This window comes from Halictus rubicundus, unplaced genomic scaffold (assembly GCF_050948215.1).
Source record: "Halictus rubicundus isolate RS-2024b unplaced genomic scaffold, iyHalRubi1_principal scaffold0055, whole genome shotgun sequence".
Taxonomy (NCBI): Eukaryota; Metazoa; Arthropoda; class Insecta; order Hymenoptera; family Halictidae; genus Halictus; species Halictus rubicundus.
The window spans coordinates 558,147-579,809 of record NW_027488596.1 but is presented as its reverse complement, the minus strand read 5'-3'; positions in this window follow the sequence as shown (position 1 = coordinate 579,809).

Here is a 21,663-nt window from a genome sequence, read left to right as displayed (position 1 = left end):
AATAGTATAGATAGAGGATAGGATAGAGGATAGGATAGAGGATAGGATAGGATAGAGGATAGGATAGGATAGAGGATAGGATAGGATAGAGGATAGGATAGGATAGATGATATTATAGGACAGTGGGTAGGATAGGATAGGGGATACGATAATATACACGATAGGATAGGATTGAGGATCGGATACGATAGAGGATAGGATAGGGGATTGGATAGGATAGAGGATAGGATAGAGGATAGGATAGGATAGAGGATAGGATAGGATAAAGGATAGGATAAGATAGAGGATTGGATAGGATAGAGGATAGGGTAGGATGGAGGATAGGATAGGATAAAGGATAGGATAAGATAGAATATTGGATAGGATAGAGGATAGGGTAGGATGGAGGATAGGATAGGATAGAGCATAGGATAGGATAGAGGATAGGATAGGATAGAGGATAGGATAGGATAGAGGATAGGATAGGATAGAGGATAGGATAGGATAGAGGATAGGATAGTATACAGGATAGGATAGGATAGAGGATAGGATAGGGGATTTGATAGGATAGAGGATAGGATAGGATAGAAGATAGGATAGGATAGGGGATAGGGTAGGATAGAGGATAGGATAGGATAGAGGATAGGATAGGATAGAGGATAGGATAGCATAGAGGATAGAGTAGGATAGAGAATAGGATAGAGGGTAGGATAGGATAGAGGATAGGATAGAGGATAGGATAGGATAGAGGATAGGATCGGATAGAGGATAGGATAGGATAGAGCATAGGATAGGATAGAGGATAGGATAGGATAGAGGATAGGATAGGATAGAGGATAGGATAGGATAGAGGATAGGATAGGATAGAGGATAGGATAGGATACAGGATAGGATAGGGGATTTGATAGGATAGAGGATAGGATAGGATAGAAGATAGGATAGGATAGGGGATAGGGTAGGATAGAGGATAGGATAGGATAGAGGATAGGATAGGATAGAGGATAGGATAGCATAGAGCATAGAGTAGGATAGAGGATAGGATAGAGGGTAGGATAGGATAGAGGATAGGATAGAGGATAGGATAGGATAGAGGATAGGATCGGATAGAGGATAGGATAGGATAGAGGATAGGATAGGATACAGGATAGGATAGGATAGAGGATAGGATAGGGGATTTGATAGGATAGAGGATAGGATAGGATAGACGATAGGATAGGATAGAGGATAGGATAGGATAGAGGATAGGATAGGATAGAGGATAGGATCGGATAGAGGATAGGATAGGATAGAGAATAGGATAGGATAGAGGATAGGATAGGATAGGGGATAGGATAGGGTAGAGGATAGAGGATAGGATAGGATAGAGGATAGGATAGGATAGAGGATAGGATAGGATAGAGGATAGGATAGGATAGAGGATAGGATAGGATAGAGGATAGGATAGGATAGAGGATAGGATAGGATAGAGGATAGGATAGGATAGAGGATAGGATAGGGGATTTGATAGGATAGAGGATATGATAGGATAGAAGATAGGATAGGATAGAGGATACGATAGGATAGAGGATATGATAGGATAGAAGGTAGGATAGGATAGAGGATACGATAGGATAGAGGATAGGATAGGGGATTTGATAGGATATATGATAGGGTAGGATAGAGGATAGGATAGGATAGAGGATAGGATAGGATAGAGGATAGGATAGGATAGAGGATAGGATAGGATAGAGGATAGGATAGGATACAGGATAGGATAGGGTAGAGGATAGGATAGGATTGGGGATAGGATAGGATAGAGGATAGGACAGGATAGAGGATAGGATAGGCGGTTTTAATAGGATAAAGGATAGGATCGGATAGAGGATAGGATAGGATAGAGGATAGGATAGGATAGAGGATAGGATAGGATACAGGATAGGATAGGATAGAGGATAGGATAGGATAGGATAGAGGATAGGATAGGATAGAGGATAGGATAGGATAGAGGATAGGATAGGATAGAGGATAGGATAGGATAGAGGATAGGATAGGATAGAGGATAGGATCGGATAGAGGATAGCATAGGATAGAGGATAGGATAGGATAGAGGATAGGATAGGATAGAGGATAGAGGATAGGATAGGATAGAGGATAGGATAGGATAGAGGACAGGATAGGATAGAGGATAGGATAGGATAGAGGATAGGATAGGATAGAGGATAGAGGATAGAGGATAGGATAGGATAGAGGATAGCATAGGATAGAAGATAGGATAGGATAGAGGATAGGATAGGATAGAGGATAGGATAGGATAGAGGATAGGATAGGATAGAGGATAGGATAGGGGATTTGATAGGATAGAGGATATGATAGGATAGAAGATAGGATAGGATAGAGGATACGATAGGATAGAGGATAGGATAGGGGATTTGATAGGATAGATGATAGGGTAGGATAGAGGATAGGATAGGATAGAGGATAGGATAGGATAGAGGATAGGATAGCATAGAGGATAGGATAGGATAGAGGATAGGATAGGATAGAGGATAGGATAGGATAGAGGATAGGATAGGATAGAGGTTAGGATAGAGGATAGGACAGAGGATAGGAAAGGATAGAGGATAGGATCGGATAGAGGATAGGATAGGATAGAGGATAGGATAAAATAGAGGATAGGATAGGATAGAGGATAGGATAGGATAGAGGATAGGATAGGATAGAGGATAGGATAGGGGATTTGATAGGATAGAGGATATGATAGGATAGAAGATAGGATAGGATAGAGGATACGATAGGATAGAGGATAGGATAGGGGATTTGATAGGATAGATGATAGGGTAGGATAGAGGATAGGATAGGATAGAGGATAGGATAGGATAGAGGATAGGATAGGACAGAGGATAGGATAGGATAGAGGATAGGATAGGATTGGGGATAGGATAGGATAGAAGATAGGACAGGATAGAGGATAGGATAGGCAGTTTTAATAGGATAGAGGATAGGATACGATAGACGATAGGATAGGATAGAGGATAGGATAGGATAGAGGATAGGATAGGGTAGAGGATAGGATAGGATAGATGATAGGATAGGATAGAGGATAGGATAGGATAGGATAGGATAGAGGATAGGATAGAGGATAGGATAGGATAGAGGATAGGATAGGATAGGATAGGATAGGATAGAGGATAGGATAGGATAGGATAGAGGATAGGATAGGATACAGGAAAGGATAGGATAGAGGATAGGATAGGATACAGGAAAGGATAGGATAGAGGATAGGATAGGGGATTTGATAGGATAGAGGATAGGATAGGATAGAAGATAGGATAGGATAGAGGATAGGATAGGATAGAGGATAGCATAGGATAGAGGATAGGATAGGATAGAGGATAGGATAGGATAGAGGATAGGATAGGATAGAGGATAGGATAGGATAGAGGATAGGATAGGATAGAGGATAGGATAGGATAGAGGATAGTATAGGATAGAGGATAGGATAGGATAGAGGATAGGATCGGATAGAGGATAGGATAGGATAGAGGATAGGATAGGATAGAGGATAGGATAGGATAGAGGATAGGATAGGATAGAGGATAGGATAGGGGATTTGATAGGATAGAGGATATGATAGGATAGAAGATAGGATAGGATCGAGGATACGATAGGATAGAGGATAGGATAGGGGATTTGATAGGATAGATGATAGGGTAGGATAGAGGATAGGATAGGATAGAGGATAGGATAGGATAGAGGATATGATAGCATAGAGGATAGGATAGGATAGAGGATAGGATAGGATAGAGGATAGGATAGGATAGAGGATAGGATAGGATAGAGGATAGAGGATAGGATAGGATAGAGGATAGGATAGGATAGAGGATAGGATAGGATAGAGGATAGGATAGGATAGAGGATAGGATAGGATAGAGGATAGGATAGGATAGAGGATAGGATAGGGGATTTGATAGGATAGAGGATATGATAGGATAGAAGATAGGATAGGATAGAGGATACGATAGGATAGAGGATAGGATAGGGGATTTGATAGGATAGATGATAGGGTAGGATAGAGGATAGGATAGGATAGAGGATAGGATAGGATAGAGGATAGGATAGGATAGAGGTTAGGATAGAGGATAGGATAGAGGATAGGATAGGATAGAGGATAGGATCGGATAGAGGATAGGATAGGATAGAGGATAGGATAGGATAGAGGATAGGATAGGATAGAGGATAGGATAGGATAGAGGATAGGATAGGATAGAGGATAGGATAGGGGATTTGATAGGATAGAGGATATGATAGGATAGAAGATAGGATAGGTTAGAGGATACGATAGGATAGAGGATAGGATAGGGGATTTGATAGGATAGAGGATATGATAGGATAGAAGATAGGATAGGATCGAGGATACGATAGGATAGAGGATAGGATAGAGGATAGGATAGGATAGAGGATAGGATAGGATAGAGGATAGGATAGGATAGAGGATAGGATATGATAGAGGATAGGATAGGATAGAGGATAGGATAGGATAGGATAGAGGATAGGATAGGATAAAGGATAGGATAGGATAGAGGATAGGATAGGATAGAGGATAGGATAGGATAGAGGATAGGATATGATAGAGGATAGGATAGGATAGAGGATAGGATAGGATAGAGGGTAGAGGATAGGATAGGATAGAGGATAGGATAGGATAGAGGATAGGATAGGATAGAGGATAGGATAGGATAGAGGATAGGATAGGATAGAGGATAGGATAGGGGATTTGATAGGATAGAGGATATGATAGGATAGAAGATAGGATAGGATAGAGGATACGATAGGATAGAGGATAGGATAGGGGATTTGATAGGATAGATGATAGGGTAGGATAGAGGATAGGATAGGATAGAGGATAGGATAGGATAGAGGATAGGATAGGATAGAGGTTAGGATAGAGGATAGGATAGAGGATAGGATAGGATAGAGGATAGGATCGGATAGAGGATAGGATAGGATAGAGGATAGGATAGGATAGAGGATAGGATAGGATAGAGGATAGGATAGGATAGAGGATAGGATAGGATAGAGGATAGGATAGGGGATTTGATAGGATAGAGGATATGATAGGATAGAAGATAGGATAGGTTAGAGGATACGATAGGATAGAGGATAGGATAGGGGATTTGATAGGATAGATTATAGGGTAGGATAGAGGATAGGATAGGATAGAGGATAGGATAGGATAGAGGATAGGATAGCATAGAGGATAGGATAGGATAGAGGATAGGATAGGATAGAGGATAGGATAGGATAGAGGATAGGATAGGATAGAGGTTAGGATAGAGGATAGGATAGAGGATAGGAAAGGATAGAGGATAGGATCGGATAGAGGATAGGATAGGATAGAGGATAGGATAGGATAGAGGATAGGATAGGATAGAGGATAGGATAGGATAGAGGATAGGATAGGATAGAGGATAGGATAGGATAGAGGATAGGATAGGATAGAGGATAGGATAGGGGATTTGATAGGATAGAGGATATGATAGGATAGAAGATAGGATAGGATAGAGGATACGATAGGATAGAGGATAGGATAGGCGGTTTTAATAGGATAGAGGATAGGATACGATAGACGATAGGATAGGATAGAGGATAGGATAGGATAGAGGATAGGATAGGGTAGAGGATAGGATAGGATAGATGATAGGATAGGATAGAGGATAGGATAGGATAGAGGATAGGATAGGATAGAGGATAGGATAGGGGATTTGATAGGATAGAGGATATGATAGGATAGAAGATAGGATAGGATCGGGGATACGATAGGATAGAGGATAGGATAGGGGATTTGATAGGATAGATGATAGGGTAGGATAGAGGATAGGATAGGATAGAGGATAGGATAGGATAGAGGATAGGATAGCATAGAGGATAGGATAGGATAGAGGATAGGATAGGATAGAGGATAGGATAGGATAGAGGATAGGATAGGATAGAGGATAGAGGATAGGATAGGATAGAGGATAGGATAGGATAGAGGATAGGATAGGATAGAGGATAGGATAGGATAGAGGATAGGATAGGATAGAGGATAGGATAGGATAGAGGATAGGATAGGATAGAGGATAGGATAGGATAGAGGATAGGATAGGATAGAGGATAGGATAGGATAGAGGATAGGATAGGATAGAGGATAGGATAGGATAGAGGATAGGATAGGATAGAGGATAGGATAGGATAGAGGATAGGATAGGGGATTTGATAGGATAGAGGATATGATAGGATAGAAGATAGGATAGGATAGAGGATACGATAGCATAGAGGATAGGATAGCATAGAGGATAGGATAGGATAGAGGATAGGATAGGATAGAGGATAGGATAGGATAGAGGATAGGATAGGATAGAGGATAGGATAGAGGATAGGATAGGATAGAGGATAGGATAGAGGATAGGATAGAGGATAGGATAGAGGATAGGATAGAGGATAGGATAGGATAGAGGATAGGATCGGATAGAGGATAGGATAGGATAGAGGATATAATAGGATAGAGGATAGGATAGGATACAGGATAGGATAGGATAGAGGATAGGATAGGGGATTTGATAGGATAGAGGATAGGATAGGATAGAGGATAGGATAGGATAGAGGATAGGATAGGATAGAGGATAGGATAGGATAGAGGATAGGATAGGATAGAGGATAGGATAGGATAGAGGATAGGATAGGATAGAGGATAGGATAGGATAGAGGATAGGATAGGATAGAGGATAGGATAGGATAGAGGATAGTATAGGATAGAGGATAGGATAGGATAGAGGATAGGATCGGATAGAGGATAGGATAGGATAGAGGATAGGATAGGATAGAGGATAGGATAGGATAGAGTATAGAGGATAGGATAGGATAGAGGATAGGATAGGATAGAGGATATGATAGGACAGAGGATAGGATAGGATAGAGGATAGGATAGGATTGGGGATAGGATAGGATAGAGGATAGGACAGGATAGAGGATAGGATAGGCGGTTTTAATAGGATAGAGGATAGGATACGATAGACGATAGGATAGGATAGAGGATAGGATAGGATAGAGAATAGGATAGGGTAGAGGATAGGATAGGATAGATGATAGGATAGGATAGAGGATAGGATAGGATAGAGGATACGATAGGATAGAGGATAGGATAGGGGATTTGATAGGATAGATGATAGGGTAGGATAGAGGATAGGATAGGATAGAGGATAGGATAGGATAGAGGATAGGATAGCATAGAGGATAGGATAGGATAGAGGATAGGATAGGATAGAGGATAGGATAGGATAGAGGATAGGATAGGATAGAGGATAGGATAGGATAGAGGTTAGGATAGAGGATAGGATAGAGGATAGGAAAGGATAGAGGATAGGATCGGATAGAGGATAGGATAGGATAGGGGATAGGATAAAATAGAGGATAGGATAGGATAGAGGATAGGATAGGATAGAGGATAGGATAGGATAGAGGATAGGATAGGATAGAGGATAGGATAGGATAGAGGATAGGATAGGATAGAGGATAGGATAGGATAGAGGATAGAGGATAGGATAGCATAGAGGATAGGATAGGATAGAGGATAGGATAGGATAGAGGATAGGATATAATAGAGGATAGGATAGGGGATTTGATAGGATAGAGGATATGATAGGATAGAAGATAGGATAGGATAGAGGATACGATAGGATAGAGGATAGGATAGGGGATTTGATAGGATAGATGATAGGGTAGGATAGAGGATAGGATAGAATAGAGGATAGGATAGGATAGAGGATAGGATAGCATAGAGGATAGGATAGGATAGAGGATAGGATAGGATAGAGAATAGGATAGGATAGAGGATAGGATAGAGGATAGGATAGGATAGAGGATAGGATAGAGGATAGGATAGGATAGGATAGAGGATAGGATAGGATTGAGGATAGGATCGGATAGAGGATAGGATAGGATAGAGGATAGGATAGGATAGAGGACAGGATAGGATAGAGGATAGAGGATAGGATAGGATAGAGGATAGGATAGGATAGAGGATAGGATAGGATAGAGGATAGGATAGGATAGAGGATAGAGGATAGGATAGGATAGAGGATAGGATAGGATAGAGGATAGGATAGGGGATTTGATAGGATAGAGGATATGATAGGATAGAAGATAGGATAGGATCGAGGATACGATAGGATAGAGGATAGGATAGGGGATTTGATAGGATAGATGATAGGGTAGGATAGAGGATAGGATAGGATAGAGGATAGGATAGGATAGAGGATAGGATAGCATAGAGGATAGGATAGGATAGAGGATAGGATAGGATAGAGGATAGGATAGGATAGAGGATAGGATAGGATAGAGGATAGGATAGGATAGAGGATAGGATAGGATAGAGGATAGTATAGGATAGAGGATAGGATAGGATAGAGGATAGGATCGGATAGAGGATAGGATAGGATAGAGGATAGGATAGGATAGAGGATAGGATAGGATAGAGTATAGAGGATAGGATAGGATAGAGGATAGGATAGGATAGAGGATATGATAGGACAGAGGAATGGATAGGATAGAGGATTGGATAGGATAGGATAGGATAGAAGATAGGATAGGATAGAGGATAGGATAGACGATAGGATAGGATAGAGCACCGGATAGGATAGAGGATAGGGTAGGATAGAGGATAGGATAGGATAGAGGATAGGATAGGATAGAGGATAGGGTAGGATAGGGGATAGGATAGGATAGAGGATAGGATAGGATAGAGGATAGGATAGGATAGAGGATAGGATAGGACAGAGGATCCTCCTCGGAAAAAAAAAAAAAAAAAAAAAAATAGGATAGGACAGAGGATAGGATAGGATAGAGGATAGGGTAGGATAGGGGATAGGATAGGATAGAGGATAGGATAGGATAGAGGATAGGATAGCATAGAGGATAGGATAGGATAGAGGATAGGATAGGATAGAGGATAGGATAGGATAGAGGATAGGATAGGATAGAGGATAGGATCGGATAGAGGATAGGATAGGATAGAGGATAGGATAGGATAGAGGATAGGATAGGATAGGATAGAGGATAGGATAGGATAGAGGATAGGATAGGATAGAGGATAGGATAGGATAGAGGATAGGATAGGATAGAGGATAGGATAGGATAGAGGATAGGATCGGATAGAGGATAGGATAGGATAGAGGATAGGATAGGATAGAGGATAGGATAGGATAGAGGATAGGATAGGATAGAGGATAGGATAGGATAGAGGATAGGATAGGATAGAGGATAGGATAGGATAGAGGATAGGATAGGGGATTTGATAGGATAGAGGATATGATAGGATAGAAGATAGGATAGGATAGAGGATACGATAGGATAGAGGATAGGATAGGCGGTTTTAATAGGATAGAGGATAGGATACGATAGACGATAGGATAGGATAGAGGATAGGATAGGATAGAGGATAGGATAGGGTAGAGGATAGGATAGGATAGATGATAGGATAGGATAGAGGATAGGATAGGATAGAGGATAGGATAGGATAGAGGATAGGATAGGGGATTTGATAGGATAGAGGATATGATAGGATAGAAGATAGGATAGGATCGGGGATACGATAGGATAGAGGATAGGATAGGGGATTTGATAGGATAGATGATAGGGTAGGATAGAGGATAGGATAGGATAGAGGATAGGATAGGATAGAGGATAGGATAGCATAGAGGATAGGATAGGATAGAGGATAGGATAGGATAGAGGATAGGATAGGATAGAGGATAGGATAGGATAGAGGATAGAGGATAGGATAGGATAGAGGATAGGATAGGATAGAGGATAGGATAGGATAGAGGATAGGATAGGATAGAGGATAGGATAGGATAGAGGATAGGATAGGATAGAGGATAGGATAGGATAGAGGATAGGATAGGATAGAGGATAGGATAGGATAGAGGATAGGATAGGATAGAGGATAGGATAGGATAGAGGATAGGATAGGATAGAGGATAGGATAGGATAGAGGATAGGATAGGATAGAGGATAGGATAGGGGATTTGATAGGATAGAGGATATGATAGGATAGAAGATAGGATAGGATAGAGGATACGATAGCATAGAGGATAGGATAGCATAGAGGATAGGATAGGATAGAGGATAGGATAGGATAGAGGATAGGATAGGATAGAGGATAGGATAGGATAGAGGATAGGATAGAGGATAGGATAGGATAGAGGATAGGATAGAGGATAGGATAGAGGATAGGATAGAGGATAGGATAGAGGATAGGATAGGATAGAGGATAGGATCGGATAGAGGATAGGATAGGATAGAGGATATAATAGGATAGAGGATAGGATAGGATACAGGATAGGATAGGATAGAGGATAGGATAGGGGATTTGATAGGATAGAGGATAGGATAGGATAGAGGATAGGATAGGATAGAGGATAGGATAGGATAGAGGATAGGATAGGATAGAGGATAGGATAGGATAGAGGATAGGATAGGATAGAGGATAGGATAGGATAGAGGATAGGATAGGATAGAGGATAGGATAGGATAGAGGATAGGATAGGATAGAGGATAGTATAGGATAGAGGATAGGATAGGATAGAGGATAGGATCGGATAGAGGATAGGATAGGATAGAGGATAGGATAGGATAGAGGATAGGATAGGATAGAGTATAGAGGATAGGATAGGATAGAGGATAGGATAGGATAGAGGATATGATAGGACAGAGGATAGGATAGGATAGAGGATAGGATAGGATTGGGGATAGGATAGGATAGAGGATAGGACAGGATAGAGGATAGGATAGGCGGTTTTAATAGGATAGAGGATAGGATACGATAGACGATAGGATAGGATAGAGGATAGGATAGGATAGAGAATAGGATAGGGTAGAGGATAGGATAGGATAGATGATAGGATAGGATAGAGGATAGGATAGGATAGAGGATACGATAGGATAGAGGATAGGATAGGGGATTTGATAGGATAGATGATAGGGTAGGATAGAGGATAGGATAGGATAGAGGATAGGATAGGATAGAGGATAGGATAGCATAGAGGATAGGATAGGATAGAGGATAGGATAGGATAGAGGATAGGATAGGATAGAGGATAGGATAGGATAGAGGATAGGATAGGATAGAGGTTAGGATAGAGGATAGGATAGAGGATAGGAAAGGATAGAGGATAGGATCGGATAGAGGATAGGATAGGATAGGGGATAGGATAAAATAGAGGATAGGATAGGATAGAGGATAGGATAGGATAGAGGATAGGATAGGATAGAGGATAGGATAGGATAGAGGATAGGATAGGATAGAGGATAGGATAGGATAGAGGATAGGATAGGATAGAGGATAGAGGATAGGATAGCATAGAGGATAGGATAGGATAGAGGATAGGATAGGATAGAGGATAGGATATAATAGAGGATAGGATAGGGGATTTGATAGGATAGAGGATATGATAGGATAGAAGATAGGATAGGATAGAGGATACGATAGGATAGAGGATAGGATAGGGGATTTGATAGGATAGATGATAGGGTAGGATAGAGGATAGGATAGAATAGAGGATAGGATAGGATAGAGGATAGGATAGCATAGAGGATAGGATAGGATAGAGGATAGGATAGGATAGAGAATAGGATAGGATAGAGGATAGGATAGAGGATAGGATAGGATAGAGGATAGGATAGAGGATAGGATAGGATAGGATAGAGGATAGGATAGGATTGAGGATAGGATCGGATAGAGGATAGGATAGGATAGAGGATAGGATAGGATAGAGGACAGGATAGGATAGAGGATAGAGGATAGGATAGGATAGAGGATAGGATAGGATAGAGGATAGGATAGGATAGAGGATAGGATAGGATAGAGGATAGAGGATAGGATAGGATAGAGGATAGGATAGGATAGAGGATAGGATAGGGGATTTGATAGGATAGAGGATATGATAGGATAGAAGATAGGATAGGATCGAGGATACGATAGGATAGAGGATAGGATAGGGGATTTGATAGGATAGATGATAGGGTAGGATAGAGGATAGGATAGGATAGAGGATAGGATAGGATAGAGGATAGGATAGCATAGAGGATAGGATAGGATAGAGGATAGGATAGGATAGAGGATAGGATAGGATAGAGGATAGGATAGGATAGAGGATAGGATAGGATAGAGGATAGGATAGGATAGAGGATAGTATAGGATAGAGGATAGGATAGGATAGAGGATAGGATCGGATAGAGGATAGGATAGGATAGAGGATAGGATAGGATAGAGGATAGGATAGGATAGAGTATAGAGGATAGGATAGGATAGAGGATAGGATAGGATAGAGGATATGATAGGACAGAGGAATGGATAGGATAGAGGATTGGATAGGATAGGATAGGATAGAAGATAGGATAGGATAGAGGATAGGATAGACGATAGGATAGGATAGAGCACCGGATAGGATAGAGGATAGGGTAGGATAGAGGATAGGATAGGATAGAGGATAGGATAGGATAGAGGATAGGGTAGGATAGGGGATAGGATAGGATAGAGGATAGGATAGGATAGAGGATAGGATAGGATAGAGGATAGGATAGGACAGAGGATCCTCCTCGGAAAAAAAAAAAAAAAAAAAAAATAGGATAGGACAGAGGATAGGATAGGATAGAGGATAGGGTAGGATAGGGGATAGGATAGGATAGAGGATAGGATAGGATAGAGGATAGGATAGCATAGAGGATAGGATAGGATAGAGGATAGGATAGGATAGAGGATAGGATAGGATAGAGGATAGGATAGGATAGAGGATAGGATCGGATAGAGGATAGGATAGGATAGAGGATAGGATAGGATAGAGGATAGGATAGGATAGGATAGAGGATAGGATAGGATAGAGGATAGGATAGGATAGAGGATAGGATAGGATAGAGGATAGGATAGGATAGAGGATAGGATAGGATAGAGGATAGGATCGGATAGAGGATAGCATAGGATAGAGGATAGGATAGGATAGAGGATAGGATAGGATAGAGGCTAGAGGATAGGATAGGATAGAGGATAGGATAGGATAGAGGATAGGATAGGATAGAGGATAGCATAGGATAGAGGATAGGATAGGATAGAGGATAGGATATGATAGAGGATAGGATAGGATAGAGGATAGGATAGGATAGAGGATAGGATAGGATAGAGGATAGGATAGGATAGAGGATAGTATAGGATAGAGGATAGGATAGGATAGAGGATAGGATCGGATAGAGGATAGGATAGGATAGAGGATAGGATAGGATAGAGGATAGGATAGGATAGAGTATAGAGGATAGGATAGGATAGAGGATAGGATAGGATAGAGGATAGGATAGGATAGAGGATAGGATAGGATAGAGGATAGGATAGGATAGAGGATAGTATAGGATAGAGGATAGGATAGGATAGAGGATAGGATCGGATAGAGGATAGGATAGGATAGAGGATAGGATAGGATAGAGGATAGGATAGGATAGAGTATAGAGGATAGGATAGGATAGAGGATAGGATAGGATAGAGGATATGATAGGACAGAGGAATGGATAGGATAGAGGATTGGATAGGATAGAGGATAGGGTAGGATAGAGGATAGGGTAGGATAGGGGATAGGATAGGATAGAGGATAGGATAGGATAGAGGATAGGATAGCATAGAGGATAGGATAGGATAGAGGATAGGATAGGATAGAGGATAGGATAGGATAGAGGATAGGATAGAGGATAGGATAGGATAGAGGATAGGATCGGATAGAGGATAGGATAGGATAGAGGATAGGATAGGATAGAGGAGAGGATAGGATACAAGATAGGATAGGATAGAGGATAGGATAGGATAGGATAGAGGATAGGATAGGATAGAGGATAGGATAGGATAGAGGATAGGATAGGATAGAGGATAGGATAGGATAGAGGATAGGATAGGATAGAGGATAGGATAGGATAGAGGATAGGATAGGGGATTTGATAGGATAGAGGATATGATAGGATAGAAGATAGGATAGGATAGAGGATACGATAGGATAGAGGATAGGATAGGGGATTTGATAGGATAGATGATAGGGTAGGATAGAGGATAGGATAGGATAGAGGACAGGATAGGATAGAAGATAATATAGGATAGAGGATAGGATAGGATAGAGGATAGGATAGGATAGAGGATAGGATAGGATAGAGGATAGGATAGGATAGAGGATAGGATAGGATAGAGGATAGGATAGGGGATTTGATAGGATAGAGGATATGATAGGATAGAAGATAGGATAGGATAGAGGATACGATAGGATAGAGGATAGGATAGGGGATTTGATAGGATAGATGATAGGGTAGGATAGAGGATAGGATAGGATAGAGGATAGGATAGGATAGAAGATAGGATAGCATAGAGGATAGGATAGGATAGAGGATAGGATAGGATAGAGGATAGGATAGGATAGAGGTTAGGATAGAGGATAGGATAGAGGATAGGATAGGATAGAGGATAGGATCGGATAGAGGATAGGATAGGATAGAGGATAGGATAGGATAGAGGATAGGATAGGATAGGGGATTTGATAGGATAGATGATAGGGTAGGATAGAGGATAGGATAGGATAGAGGATAGGATAGGATAGAGGATAGGATAGCATAGAGGATAGGATAGGATAGAGGATAGAGGATAGGATAGGATAGAGGATAGGATAGGATAGAGGATAGGATAGGATAGAGGATAGGATAGGATAGAGGATAGGATAGGATAGAGGATAGGATAGGATAGAGGATAGGATAGGGTATTTGATAGGATAGAGGATATGATAGGATAGAAGATAGGATAGGATAGAGGATACGATAGGATAGAGGATAGGATAGGGGATTTGATAGGATAGATGATAGGGTAGGATAGAGGATAGGATAGGATAGAGGATAGGATAGGATAGAGGATAGGTTAGCATAGAGGATAGGATAGGATAGAGGATAGGATAGGATAGAGGATAGGATAGGATAGAGGATAGGATAGGATAGAGGATAGGATAGGATAGAGGATAGGATAGGATAGAGGATAGGATAGGGGATTTGATAGGATAGAGGATATGATAGGATAGAAGATAGGATAGGATAGAGGATACGATAGGATAGAGGATAGGATAGGGGATTTGATAGGATAGATGATAGGGTAGGATAGAGGATAGGATAGGATAGAGGACAGGATAGGATAGAAGATAATATAGGATAGAGGATAGGATAGGATAGAGGATAGGATAGGATAGAGGATAGGATAGGATAGAGGATAGGATAGGATAGAGGATAGGATAGGATAGAGGATAGGATAGGGGATTTGATAGGATAGAGGATATGATAGGATAGAAGATAGGATAGGATAGAGGATACGATAGGATAGAGGATAGGATAGGGGATTTGATAGGATAGATGATAGGGTAGGATAGAGGATAGGATAGGATAGAGGATAGGATAGGATAGAAGATAGGATAGCATAGAGGATAGGATAGGATAGAGGATAGGATAGGATAGAGGATAGGATAGGATAGAGGTTAGGATAGAGGATAGGATAGAGGATAGGATAGGATAGAGGATAGGATCGGATAGAGGATAGGATAGGATAGAGGATAGGATAGGATAGAGGATAGGATAGGATAGGGGATTTGATAGGATAGATGATAGGGTAGGATAGAGGATAGGATAGGATAGAGGATAGGTTAGGATAGAGGATAGGATAGCATAGAGGATAGGATAGGATAGAGGATAGAGGATAGGATAGGATAGAGGATAGGATAGGATAGAGGATAGGATAGGATAGAGGATAGGATAGGATAGAGGATAGGATAGGATAGAGGATAGGATAGGATAGAGGATAGGATAGGGTATTTGATAGGATAGAGGATATGATAGGATAGAAGATAGGATAGGATAGAGGATACGATAGGATAGAGGATAGGATAGGGGATTTGATAGGATAGATGATAGGGTAGGATAGAGGATAGGATAGGATAGAGGATAGGATAGGATAGAGGATAGGTTAGCATAGAGGATAGGATAGGATAGAGGATAGGATAGGATAGAGGATAGGATAGGATAGAGGATAGGATAGGATAGAGGATAGGATAGGATAGAGGATAGGATATGATAGAGGATAGGATAGGATAGAGGATAGGATAGGATAGAGGATAGAGGATAGAGGATAGGATAGGATAGAGGATAGGATAGGATAGAGGATAGGATAGGATAGAGGATAGGATAGGATAGAGGATAGGATAGGATAGAGGATAGGATAGGGGATTTGATAGGATAGAGGATATGATAGGATAGAAGATAGGATAGGATAGAGGATAGGATAGCATAGAGGATAGGATAGGATAGAGGATAGGATAGGATAGAGGATAGGATAGGATAGAGGATAGGATAGGATAGAGGATAGGATAGGATAGAGGTTAGGATAGAGGATAGGATAGAGGATAGGAAAGGATAGAGGATAGGATCGGATAGAGGATAGGATAGGATAGGGGATAGGATAAAATAGAGGATAGGATAGGATAGAGGATAGGATAGGATAGAGGATAGGATAGGATAGAGGATAGGATAGGATAGAGGATAGGATAGGATAGAGGATAGGATAGGATAGAGGATAGGATAGGATAGAGGATAGAGGATAGGATAGCATAGAGGATAGGATAGGATAGAGGATAGGATAGGATAGAGGATAGGATATAATAGAGGATAGGATAGGGGATTTGATAGGATAGAGGATATGATAGGATAGAAGATAGGATAGGATAGAGGATACGATAGGATAGAGGATAGGATAGGGGATTTGATAGGATAGATGATAGGGTAGGATAGAGGATAGGATAGAATAGAGGATAGGATAGGATAAGGATAGAGGATAGGATAGCATAGAGGATAGGATAGGATAGAGGATAGGATAGGATAGAGGATAGGATAGGATAGAGGATAGGATAGAGGATAGGATAGGATAGAGGATAGGATCGGATAGAGGATAGGATAGGATAGAGGATAGGATAGGATAGAGGATAGGATAGGATACAAGATAGGATAGGATAGAGGATAGGATAGGATAGGATAGAGGATAGGATAGGATAGAGGATAGGATAGGATAGAGGATAGGATAGGATAGAGGATAGGATAGGATAGAGGATAGGATAGGATAGAGGATAGGATAGGATAGAGGATAGGATAGGGGATTTGATAGGATAGAGGATATGATAGGATAGAAGATAGGATAGGATAGAGGTTACGATAGGATAGAGGATAGGATAGGGGATTTGATAGGATAGATGATAGGGTAGGATAGAGGATAGGATAGGATAGAGGATAGGATAGGATAGAAGATAATATAGGATAGAGGATAGGATAGGATAGAGGATAGGATAGGATAGAGGATAGGATAGGATAGAGGATAGGATAGGATAGAGGATAGGATAGGATAGAGGATAGGATAGGGGATTTGATAGGATAGAGGATATGATAGGATAGAAGATAGGATAGGATAGAGGATACGATAGGATAGAGGATAGGATAGGGGATTTGATAGGATAGATGATAGGGTAGGATAGAGGATAGGATAGGATAGAGGATAGGATAGGATAGAAGATAGGATAGCATAGAGGATAGGATAGGATAGAGGATAGGATAGGATAGAGGATAGGATAGGATAGAGGTTAGGATAGAGGATAGGATAGAGGATAGGATAGGATAGAGGATAGGATCGGATAGAGGATAGGATAGGATAGAGGATAGGATAGGATAGAGGATAGGATAGGATAGGGGATTTGATAGGATAGATGATAGGGTAGGATAGAGGATAGGATAGGATAGAGGATAGGATAGGATAGAGGATAGGATAGCATAGAGGATAGGATAGGATAGAGGATAGAGGATAGGATAGGATAGAGGATAGGATAGGATAGAGGATAGGATAGGATAGAGGATAGGATAGGATAGAGGATAGGATAGGATAGAGGATAGGATAGGATAGAGGATAGGATAGGGTATTTGATAGGATAGAGGATATGATAGGATAGAAGATAGGATAGGATAGAGGATACGATAGGATAGAGGATAGGATAGGGGATTTGATAGGATAGATGATAGGGTAGGATAGAGGATAGGATAGGATAGAGGATAGGATAGGATAGAGGATAGGTTAGCATAGAGGATAGGATAGGATAGAGGATAGGATAGGATAGAGGATAGGATAGGATAGAGGATAGGATAGGATAGAGGATAGGATAGGATAGAGGATAGGATATGATAGAGGATAGGATAGGATAGAGGATAGGATAGGATAGAGGATAGAGGATAGAGGATAGGATAGGATAGAGGATAGGATAGGATAGAGGATAGGATAGGATAGAGGATAGGATAGGATAGAGGATAGGATAGGATAGAGGATAGGATAGGGGATTTGATAGGATAGAGGATATGATAGGATAGAAGATAGGATAGGATAGAGGATACGATAGGATAGAGGATAGGATAGGGGATTTGATAGGATAGATGATAGGGTAGGATAGAGGATAGGATAGGATAGAGGATAGGATAGGATAGAAGATAGGATAGCATAGAGGATAGGATAGGATAGAGGATAGGATAGGATAGAGGATAGGATAGGATAGAGGTTAGGATAGAGGATAGGATAGAGGATAGGATAGGATAGAGGATAGGATCGGATAGAGGATAGGATAGGATAGAGGATAGGATAGGATAGAGGATAGGATAGGATAGGGGATTTGATAGGATAGATGATAGGGTAGGATAGAGGATAGGATAGGATAGAGGATAGGATAGGATAGAGGATAGGATAGCATAGAGGATAGGATAGGATAGAGGATAGGATAGGATAGAGGATAGGATAGGATAGAGGATAGGATAGGATAGAGGTTAGGATAGAGGATAGGATAGAGGATAGGAAAGGATAGAGGATAGGATAGAGGATAGGAAAGGATAGAGGATAGGATCGGATAGAGGATAGGATAGGATAGAGGATAGGATAGGATAGAGGATAGGATAGGATAGAGGATAGGATAGGATAGAGGATAGGATAGGATAGAGGATAGGATAGGGGATTTGATAGGATAGAGGATATGATAGGATAGAAGATAGGATAGGATAGAGGATACGATAGGATAGAGTATAGGATAGGGGATTTGATATTATAGATGATAGGGTAGGATAGAGGATAGGATAGGATAGAGGATAGGATAGGATAGAGGATAGGATAGGACAGAGGATAGGATAGGATAGAGGATAGGATAGGATTGGGGATAGGATAGGATAGAGGATAGGACAGGATAGAGGATAGGATAGGCGGTTTTAATAGGATAGAGGATAGGATACGATAGACGATAGGATAGGATAGAGGATAGGATAGGATAGAGGATAGGATAGGGTAGAGGATAGGATAGGATAGATGATAGGATAGGATAGAGGATAGGATAGGATAGGATAGGATAGAGGATAGGATAGGATAGAGGATAGGATAGGATAGGATAGGATAGGATAGAGGATAGGATAGGATAGGATAGAGGATAGGATAGGATACAGGAAAGGATAGGATAGAGGATAGGATAGGGGATTTGATAGGATAGAGGATAGGATAGGATAGAAGATAGGATAGGATAGAGGATAGGATAGGATAGGATAGAGGATAGGATAGGATAGAGCATAGGATAGGATACAGGATAGGATAGGATAGAGGATAGGATAGGATAGGATAGAGGATAGGATAGGATAGAGGATAGGATAGGATAGAGGATAGGATAGGATAGAGGATAGGATAGGATAGAGGATAGGATAGGATAGAGGATAGGATCGGATAGAGGATAGCATAGGATAGAGGATAGGATAGGATAGAGGATAGGATAGGATAGAGGATAGAGGATAGGATAGGATAGAGGATAGGATAGGATAGAGGATAGGATAGGATAGAGGATAGCATAGGATAGAGGATAGGATAGGATAGAGGATAGGATAGGATAGAGGATAGGATAGGATAGAGGATAGGATAGGATAGAGGATAGGATAGGATAGAGGATAGGATAGGATAGAGGATAGTATAGGATAGAGGATAGGATAGGATAGAGGATAGGATCGGATAGAGGATAGGATAGGATAGAGGATAGGATAGGATAGAGGATAGGATAGGATAGAGTATAGAGGATAGGATAGGATAGAGGATATGATAGGACAGAGGAATGGATAGGATAGAGGATTGGATAGGATAGAGGATAGGGTAGGATAGAGGATAGGGTAGGATAGGGGATAGGATAGGATAGAGGATAGGATAGGATAGAGGATAGGATAGCATAGAGGATAGGATAGGATAGAGGATAGGATAGGATAGAGGATAGGATAGGATAGAGGATAGGATAGAGGATAGGATAGGATAGAGGATAGGATCGGATAGAGGATAGGATAGGATAGAGGATAGGATAGGATAGAGGATAGGATAGGATACAAGATAGGATAGGATAGAGGATAGGATAGGATAGGATAGAGGATAGGATAGGATAGAGGATAGGATAGGATAGAGGATAGGATAGGATAGAGGATAGGATAGGATAGAGGATAGGATAGGATAGAGGATAGGATAGGATAGAGGATAGGATCGGATAGAGGATAGGATAGGATAGAGGATAGGATAGGATAGAGGATAGGATAGGATAGAGGATAGAGGATAGGATAGGATAGAGGATAGGATAGGATAGAGGATAGGATAGGATAGAGGATAGGATAGGATAGAGGATAGAGGATAGGATAGGATAGAGGATAGGATAGGATAGAGGATAGGATAGGATAGAGGATAGGATAGGATAGAGGATAGGATAGGATAGAGGATAGGATAGGATAGAGGATAGGATAGGATAGAGGATAGGATAGGGTATTTGATAGGATAGAGGATATGATAGGATAGAAGATAGGATAGGATAGAGGATACGATAGGATAGAGGATAGGATAGGGGATTTGATAGGATAGATGATAGGGTAGGATAGAGGATAGGATAGGATAGAGGATAGGATAGGATAGAGGATAGGATAGGATAGAGGATAGGATATGATAGAGGATAGGATAGGATAGAGGATAGGATAGGATAGAGGATAGAGGATAGAGGATAGAGGATAGAGGATAGGATAGGATAGAGGATAGGATAGGATAGAGGATAGGATAGGATAGAGGATAGGATAGGATAGAGGATAGGATAGGATAGAGGATAGGATATGATAGAGGATAGGATAGGATAGAGGATAGGATAGGATAGAGGATAGAGGATAGAGGATAGAGGATAGAGGATAGGATAGGATAGAGGATAGGATAGGATAGAGGATAGGATAGGATAGAGGATAGGATAGGATAGAGGATAGGATAGGATAGAGGATAGGATAGGATAGAGGATAGGATAGGGGATTTGATAGGATAGAGGATATGATAGGATAGAAGATAGGATAGGATAGAGGATACGATAGGATAGAGGATAGGATAGGGGATTTGATAGGATAGATGATAGTGTAGGATAGAGGATAGGATAGGATAGAGGATAGGATAGGATAGAAGATAGGATAGCATAGAGGATAGGATAGGATAGAGGATAGGATAGGATAGAGGATAGGATAGGATAGAGGTTAGGATAGAGGATAGGATAGAGG